The 9,749-nt window shown below is 41.7% G+C and overlaps 1 non-coding gene across 1 annotated transcript; it reads left to right on the top strand.

Moving 5' to 3' along the window:
• The first annotated feature begins 9,298 nt into the window (after nucleotides 1-9,298).
• On the top strand, nucleotides 9,299-9,405 carry LOC128118065 (U6 spliceosomal RNA). The gene has a single exon (XR_008220989.1). It is a non-coding gene; the product is annotated as a U6 spliceosomal RNA (small nuclear RNA).
• The last annotated feature ends 344 nt before the right edge of the window (nucleotides 9,406-9,749 follow it).

Below are 9,749 nucleotides of genomic sequence, written 5' to 3'. Positions count from 1 at the left end.
GACAGATGTTTCACTGGAGATGGATGCAGCCACAACAATGACATCTAGAAAAGGTGTTCCTATTCCTTAGATACTTGCTTTGCATGATCCAAACTGAATACAAAACACTAACTGCAGAGAGCTGTCCCTGGTGGTGGACAGGTCCCAGCAGAGGATGTTAGGAGTTGGCAAGCAAAGGAGTTGAGCCAGGCCATTGTGGTGGTGAGAATCTTGCAGCCTGAGTGATAAGCAGCCAGTGTGTTTCTTTATTTATACAGAATTTAGTAAACAAGGATAAATTCATGTAGTTCTAAAACATAGATCTTATCATTTTTGTTTTTGGACATGTGTTTCACTTTCTCTTGTTCACCTTTTAGTCTTCATTAATAAACTATGACAGAATAAAGCTATCATTTCCAATCATTTTCCCTCAAGTTTTGACATCATTAATAAACAGAGCTATCATTTTATTCATTAACTCATAACCCAATTTTTATGGCATATGACAGCCTGTTCTCAGGCTAATAGCTTTTGCGGCTACAAGGACACTATACCAAAACAAAAATCTTCAATCCAGTCTGAGCAAATTGCCATGTCCCAAGCAGTGTATGATTAACTCTTAATGGTCAGAGTGCCCAGGAAAAATCCTCAGGCAAAAGCTGCTGCAGTTATTATTCAAATTCTGGCATAATACAATGTTTATATTTTATATATTTATATAATCTGTTTATATGTCTAATCCTAGCATTTTGTTGTTCCTTGGTCACATGATACCACAATGGCTCTGTATGTGCTAATTTTTCTAAGACTAAGGAAGTCCTGACATATCATTCTTATATCATTTTTCCACTCCATTCTTTGCTCAGCAATGTAAGTCTCTGTGTAGGGCAGAGGTATATGCTACACAATTGCCTGAGTGTGTAGTGAGAAGAGGCTTGTAATCTGATCTGTGGCCAACTCCTCTAGCCCATCGAATCTTGTTGACCTTTTTAAGTTTACTTTGCTTTGATTATCTTGTTCCTGAGTAAATACAGAGACAGATGTTTCAAGAACATCTCAGAGCCTCATAAAGAGACCTCTGGCTTCTTTATGTGTCATAACCTCCAAGGAATAAGGAAGACCTTCAAGTAGATAAGGATATCTCCCTAAAAGTGGGAGGGGTAGTATGTTCAGGACTTTCCTGGGGAAGCTGAGAAGCAATATTCCTGGGAGAAAGCATAAATGATTCATAAGAAATTTTCCATCAACCCAATATCCCCAAATTGTACAAATATTAAAATTGCAACAGGTAGAGATAAAAACCAAAGGTGTCATGGCAGCCATCATGTGGTTCAGCTTTGCGGGATCTTTGTCAAGCAACTGTGCTGGCTTTATGACTTTTGCCATTCCCATCAGATACGGCTGTGCCAACTAACTACATATCAATACACACCTGACTCAGTGAGTTAAATAAAAACTAGTGTCCAAAATCCAAGGCTGGGCCAGAAAGATGTCTCAGTGAGGAAAGGTGCTTGTTGCCACAGGACAACCTGAGTTCAGTCTCTGGGGCCCGCATGGTGGAAGGAGAGAACTGTCTTCCACAATCTGTCCTTTGACCTGTACACACACACAAGCATACACACAAATTAGTCCATCAATCACTATAAAAATTATCCTGATGGGGAGACCGATAAACAAGGTTCTAGTGGAGCTAGACACATAGAATGGAAAGGTTCCTTAAAAATTAAATATACAGCCACTGAAGAACTCAGCAATTATATTTTTATATAATATAAATATATTTATCTCAAACATGTAAGGTCTATGTTAAAAAGTTACATAAAAATCTGTCCAAGAACTTTCGCAGTATCTGTGTTTACAGTATTCAAAACCAGAAGCAACTTGAATGCCGTCCTTTAGTTGAATTGTTAAATTAACTGTGGAACAGCCATACTACAGAATATTATCCAGCCATAAGATAGAAAACCATATACACAACTTGCATGAAATTAAACTGAGGGAAATTAAACTGAGTGAAAAGAGCAATACCAAAACTTTATACACAACATGATTCTATTTATTTCATTCTTGAAATGACAACTATGTGGAAATGACAATAAGTTAGTGACTGGTGGGACTGAGGCATGGGGTAGGGAAGGGAGGTGGCTTTGGCTAGGAAGATTAAGCCGAGGGACCCTTTCAGGCAGTGGTTTTCAACCTTCCTAATGCTGCCCCTCTTTAACACAGTTTCTCATGCTGTGGTGACTCCCAACTGTAAAATGATATTCATTTGTACTTCATAACTGTAATTTTGCTACTGTTATGAATCATAATGTAAATATTTTTTGAAGATAGAGGTTTGCCAAAGGGGTCATGACCCACAGGTTGAGAAGCATTCTTCGACTGAAGGCAGCCATCCTTCTGCATCTTGACTGTCAATATTCTAGATGTGACATTGCACGATAGTTTTTGCAAAGTAATGTCATTGTCGGTAACCAGCAAAACTCACATAGTCTCCGTCTCATTGTATCATTTCTTACAAATGAACAGGCATCTATCACTACTTGAAAATAAGTTTAATTTGGTACTGAAATATCAATTCAAGATAAACTAGAAAACAGGATAAAAAGACACAAATAAGATAAAAGAAATTTTTTAAAAACTGGGAGTCACATACAGATGGTCCAACATTTAACTAACACGACTTCTTACAGTGAAGAACAGTGGAAAAAAAAATGGGAAGAACAAAAATAGTCTGAGAAACTGTCATGAAACTGAAGAGCAGGAGGCTTCAGATGTAAAAGATGAAGGGAATGATGGTTTTGTGTGTCAACCTGACAGAGTCATGGGACGGCCAGACCTTCAGGCAACCTTACTCTGAGTCTGTCTCTGAGGGTGTTTCTAAAGGATAGGGACATTTGAGTGTGGAGAGTGGGTGACCTGTCTTCCTCTCTAGCACTGGTGGGCTGAAACCAAAGCAACCAAAGAACTAAACAGAACACAGCTGAGAGTGAGTATTTCCCACTTGACCTGAGCGTTTCCTTGCTTCTGTGCTCAGACTGAAACACTGGCAACTTTGGGTTCGGTACCCTCTAGCTTTCAGACTAGAACACACCCTGGTCTCTCCCAGTTCTCTCAACTTTGGATCTAGACTGTAAGTGCCTATTGGCTTACCAGGGACTCCAGACTCGAAGATGCCAGGGCTTTTTAGACTTCACAATTGCTTAAGATAATTCCTTATAGTAAACTACATGGTTTATTATACACAGACATGGGATAAAAAGGAACATACATATGTGTGAGTCTCTCTCCCTAGAGAGCCCTAATCTTTTTTAAAAGGCCCACATTCAGTGCTTTTCAAATAAATTTTAAAAGGCTTCCAAGATATCACCAGGGTCCAGAACTATGAAGGGTCTTAGATTTTATACAGTTTACAAACTAACAAGTTAGCCTGCCACAATTTCGTAAATTCTGGCAGGATACTCAAGGCTTCTAGGTTAGAGACACAAAGGACTTTATTACAATCAACATGAGTTTTATAATCACGTGGCTTTCTTTGCACACACGTTCCCGATTCCCGTAGGAAAATAAAGAGCAACCAAGACATACGCTGTCGATCGTATAAGGTTCTGTCACAACTGAGAAACTTCAACCTCGAAAAGCACAGGTTTTGTGTAATGGGCTTCAAGCAGACCCACTCAAACCCTGCACCAACGCTGGACAACGCACCCAACTGTTGTGAAGGAAAGAAGGAAACACTGTCTTTTCTATTCTTTATACAAATATCTTTGAAAGGACAGTTCAGAAGTTCAGTTCCCTCAGGTCATAACATCAGTAAAACTGCTAGAAGTCTGTGAAGAACTGTTTAAATAAGGAGAGGTAAATGTTGCTTCAAGAAAAAAACAAGTGTAGAGTTTTCTCTAACAATCTTAGCTACTAAAAGACTGTGAAGCTGTGCCAAAAATCTAGAGTAAAGTATTTTCAACTTAAAATTTATGCCAAGCCAAAAGTTCAACCCAATGCAGCAGAATAGACCATTTCAGACATCTGCAGATGTTAAAAGGTGATCATTTCCGAGTATCTTATGCAGAAAACAACCAATAACCCATGAAGTAAGGTGACTGAGAGTGGAAAAGGCTTGAAACCCAGCACATTAGTCAGCACAGGCCATCAGTAAAGAAGTCCATGAGGACAGTGAAGGAAATGTCAGCTACATGGGAAGTTGTAAGAGCACACACACTGTAGACCGGAAGGGATAACAGGATCCTAAAGGGAGAGATCTGGGGCTATGGGAAGTAGGAAAGTATGATAGCTTGAAAAAGAATGGCACCCATAGGCTCATAGATTTGAATCCTTAGGGAATGGTACTATTTGTTGGAGTAGGTGTGGCCTTGTTGGAAGAAGTGTGTCACTGGGGGTGGGCTTTGAGGTTTCAAAAGCCCCAATTAAATGTGCCTCCCCCAACCCTGTAGCTCTCTCTCTTTCTGCTGCCTGACATATCCAGATGTGGAACTCTCAGCTACTTCTCCAGCACCATGTCCGCTTGCATGCTGCCATGCTTCCCTCTGTGAGGATAATGGACTAAACCTCTGAACCGTAAGCAACTCCAATTAAATGCTTTCTTTTATATGAGTTGCCATGGTCACGGTGTCTCTTCACAGCAATAGAACACTGACTAAGACCCAGACGGACAGAGTTTTATTAGACTTGACTTTGGAAATAGTATTGACATGGGGTTGATAGATATGCTCAAATTGAGAGCCTAATTGGTAGCATGTTGCTATGTTCTGATTTTCTGTGCCTGTCCCTATTTCATTTATTGAAACACAGTTGTTGATGTGATGATATTAGGAGGCACATGCAGCCTTTGAGGGAGGAACAGGTCATGAGAGACAACCCCTCCCTGACAGGAATTAGTGCCTATAAGGGCTAAGAGAGCCTGGACAGTTAGTTATCCTGGCTGTCACATAAGGACAGAGATCTAAAGTGCCAGCCATAACGACAAACAGACCTTTGTCAAAAACTGCTTCTGCCACTCCTGGATCACAGACATTACAGTCCTTAGAACTGTGAAAACGAAGTACCAGTTCTTTATAAACTGTTCCGTTTGGAGGGTCTTATCATACGACTGTCAGAAGAATAAACAGGCCCATGTTGAAAACCAAGCAAGTTAAAACAAAACAAAACTTGAAGCAGTCATAAAATGCAGAAAAAAGAGATTCGTGAAAAAAACAGAACACCACCACAGCATCAAACAAAGACTTTAAACAGCAAATCAAGTCAAATACCACTGTGCTGTGACTCCGTGTAGAAGGCAGGCATAAAGTGATCAGAGCTGCAGGTTACACAAATGCCGGCGTACTCATCCACCAAAAGACAGCCACTAACTGCCTGAGAAGTGACCACTAAAGTGTTTCATTAAAAATGTGGCCATAGCTTCAGGAGAAACCACTAACGTGCTGGGAACCGGTGTTTCCTTTAACCTACGTGAAGGAGGCTACAGAGGACTTCTGCAGAAGGTAGTTAAGTTGTTCCATTAACTCCAAACTTGTGTGTCTTAAATTCCATCTGATGTTCAAGATGTAACAAAGTAACAGAGCATAATAGGAGAAATTAATAAAAATTTGGAGAGTCAGGAAATTCTCCCGTAACATGTCACATCAGAAATGGACCAGCTGAAACATAATTTGAAGGTGAAACATGAAGGTTTTTGTCATTCTTGGTTTAAATCAATCCACACTGGCAGTCGACAGACTAAACTAGTTGCCAACTGCAATTCTTCTCAGGAAAGACTTCATCTTTCCTGATATAAAATGGTGTGTAGTTCACATTTACATAAGCTAAATCTCATACAGCAAGGTCTCTTGGTTGTGAGTAGCATAGGTCAACGCAAATTAGCTTAAGGGAAAATAAAATGGAACTTACTGACTTACAAACATGAAGATCTGAAGTACATACCCTTGCTGGGTGGACCTGGGAGCTCCAATGTTAGGCCTCAGCCAGCAGGTGTCCTCCCCACTCGCCTGCTGCCCCTCCCCCACACGCACTTATCATGCTTCATTATTAAAATGTGCTTTCTTTCTAAAAACACAAACTTGGTTTCACTCTCTGGTACATACCCAGCATCTGAAACAGTTCCCAGCACAGTGCGATTTCTCAACAAAAATAATGCATGTGCTATTTGATGAGTGAGTGGTCCTAAAAGGTAGTAACAGATTTCTGTTAGGGCAAAAAAAACTGACTTTGTTTGCAAAATACCTTCATTGGTATTGTTATCAGATTTCTTAAATGCTGATATTTTGAATAATATGTAATCTTTGAAAAGTTCATACATGTTGTCTTGGTCAGTGTTCTATGGCTTTGAAGAGATAACATGACCATGGCAACTCTTATAAAGAAAACATTTAATTGGGGCTGGCTTACTGGTTCAGAGTTTCTGTCCATTATCATCATGGAAGTATGGCATTGTACAGACAGACACAGTGCTGGAGAGGAGCTGAGAATTCTACATCTGGATCTGCAGCAGCTGGAAGAGTGAAATACTTGGACTGGCTGGAGTTTTTGAAACCCCAAAGTCTATATCCCCAGGGACACACTTCCTCCAATAAGGCCACACCTACTCCAACAAGGCCACGCCTCCTAATCCCCCTCAAGAAGTGCCTCTTCCTGATGACCAAGCATTCAAATATATGAGCCTATGGAGGCCATTCTTATTCAAACTAGCACACATGGAAACATTGTGTTTTGAGCATATCCACCCTCCGCTCTCCCCAGGACTCCCACTCACATCTCCTTCCCAGCATCAGGTCCTTCATTAATTAATTGATTAATTGATTAATCAATCTATTCTTCCATTTATTTGTGTGTCTACTTCTTTGTTTGTTTATTTATTTATTTAATGGTGCGTTTACTTATTTATTTATTTCTAACCCACTCTGGCGCCAGCCATGGCACACGGCACAGCTCTAGTCCTGAGGCAGAGGATGCTGCTTAACAAAGTTCCAGTGAGACTTTGCCAAGAGATTCGGTGGTCAGCATGCTGGTTTTTTGCTTTCATTTTTAGAAGGAGATGTTTGCATAATGGGCAGTTTCCCGCTTATGCATCCCCTGGGGAAATATATTCATGTTCCAGAGAGAAAACTTTGAAGACAGGGAGTCATAGCCTGAAAGGAGATTCACAGTAGGAAGAGTCTTCCTTGTGCCCCAAGGACTGTGGTGCCAATCCGGTAGATTCTGAAAAGTTTCTTGCTCAGCTCTGGATACAAGATGTCACAAGTATATCCATTATCCTATACAGAGAAAATAAGGATAGTGTGGGCTGATGAGAAAAGAAGGAGATGCTAGAATCTTCCTTTCTGGGAGTGTATGAAAAGAACAGGCCCCTACTACAAAACTGAGGAACCGAAAAATGCTATAATCAGTCAGTTAAATGCTTATTATGAGATATTTTGTAAAGCTTACATTTTAGAAAACATCAAATGATTCTACAGGTAACTTGGTTAAGGTAACAATAATTTCACACTGTCTAGTGTACTGTAACCCCATGAGCAGCCAGCCTAGGCACAGGCTGTAAAAAAATAGGTCCTATGGTTTGCAGACCCTGAGAAATTTATGACTTCCTGATTTGATGGACACTGTCTGAAGATGTTGTTTCAGGTAAGACTGTTCTGCACTTTGCTTTTTCACCCTGGACACTGGATGAGGAAATGAAAAAGAGATCTGGGGCTCTGATGCTTGTCAAATGATTTATATAGTCAATATGCTATGTAGTAAAGAGTCTCTGGTTGGGAGAGAGAGAGCAGCTGAATCCTCAGATGTGCGTGGGTCCCTTCCTTACCCTGCTGACTCCACATCTCCTCTTTGGAACCTGAATCCCACTGAAGCTGGATTTCAGCACCTCTGAGTGTTACTCATGCACACGGGTGTGAGGTCATTCACTGGGTCATGGACAACCTATCAGTGGACATACCTCCAAAAAAATGACTCTGTCTTGCCTAGCAGCCACCAACTGCCAATAGTTGCTTAGGGTGGGGCCTTGAAAGCACCTTCTCCCTCCGTGTTGAAATTTTTTATTTAATTTTTATTTAATTAACTTTTTTTTTCATTTATTTTACATACCAGCCACAGTTTCCACCACCCTCCTCTCCACCTGTTCCCTCCCATCTACCTCCCTCCCCATCCATGCCTCCTCCATCTCCACTCAGAAAGGGGCAGGCCTCCCATGGGCTTGAACAAAGCATGACACATCAAGTTGAGGCAGGACTGAGCTCCTCCCCTTGCATCAAGGCTGGACAAGGTAATCCAACATGGGGAATAGGTCCCCAAAGCCAGCTCAGCACCAGGGGCAGGTCTTGATCTCACTGGTAGGAGCATTACAATCAGACCAAGCTATACAACTGTCACACACACGCAGAGGTCCTAGGTCAATGGTCCCATGCAGGCTCTGGAACTCTTGGTCCAGAGTTCCTGAGCTCCCATGAGCTGAGGTCACCATGCTGGAATTTAAGTGGCTGGATCTTGTGCAGGTAACCACAGCTATTGCAGGTTCATTAATGCAACAGCCACATCACATCAGGGGGGCAGCATTTCATAGCCCTCCTTCCGGTCCTCCAGCTACTGCGCTCTTTCTGCCCCTTCTCCTGAGATGTTTCCTGAGCCCTGGGGCAGGGCATTGATACAGAGGCCCCATCTAAGACTGAGTACTCACCACCAGCTATTCTCAGCCTTGTGCATGGTAATGAGTCTCTGCATCAACTATTATATAATGCAATAAGATGCCTTTCTGACCGAGACTGGGAGCAACAAAAATTTATGGATATAAACATAAATATCTAGAAAGCAATTTGACATGAGTGTCTAGAAAAACAGAATTTATAGGCTCTCCCCCAGGGCCTAAGACCAGTATGGCAAGATATCCTTAAGGCTCAATGGTGGTAACCAACAGCGGTCTAATTGAACTTAAGACCTACTCGACAGGAGGTACGTGTCTGGGACTTAAACCGAGCCAAGGGCCCAAGACTCGTGAGGCCATAGATCTTGGAGAAGAACCTAGTCCCACTAATTTGCTAGCCCAGTAAAATTCCTAACTCATCCTAAAACTTACCCATAGAGTAGCTCTCACCTAGTATCTCAGACACTTTTCTTGGTGATCACAGAAAACCACAAGTAGTCAAAACATGGAGATCAATTGCCGTGTGATGCCAGGCCCAAAAGATACATCCACAGACAACTCCTACACCTAGCGCTCAGGGAACAAGGTGGAAGAGGGGACAGAAAGGTTAAAGAGTCAGAGGATCAGGAAACCTGCTGTGAGACTGTGTCTCCTCGAAATGACCGGACAATGCTCGCTTCATCAGCACATATACTAAAATTGGAATGATACAGAGAAGATTGGCATGGCCCCTGCACAAGGATGACACGTAAATTCAGGAAGTGTTCCATATTAAAAAGCAAGTGAGAGAGAGAGAGAGAGAGAGAGAGAGAGAGAGAGAGAGAGAGGACAAGGAAGCTACACCCTTGATAGCTCAACAGTATGGCTGTTTAAACAACACCGGAGCACTGACAACACCATTCCATATGCTAATGGGAAAGGGAGAAGTCTCAGGGGGAGGGCAGCCCTAGACAAAGAACTACTGGTAACTAAGGAATGCTGAGAAAGGGAGAAACAGCCTTCCCCAAGGATGAGTGAGTCCCCTCATTTGTTATCCAATACCAAGAGTTCAGCCCAGAAGTCGTATACATATAAGCATCACTAAATGGACTCAGCAGGCTGTATTCAAATTAATAAGTGG

This window comes from Peromyscus californicus, unplaced genomic scaffold, assembly GCF_007827085.1.
Source record: "Peromyscus californicus insignis strain IS unplaced genomic scaffold, ASM782708v3 Scaffold_21__1_contigs__length_65335640, whole genome shotgun sequence".
In the NCBI taxonomy this organism is placed as follows: Eukaryota; Metazoa; Chordata; class Mammalia; order Rodentia; family Cricetidae; genus Peromyscus; species Peromyscus californicus.
Note: the sequence above shows the minus strand (reverse complement) of the source record. Positions and strands in the feature narration are given on the sequence as shown.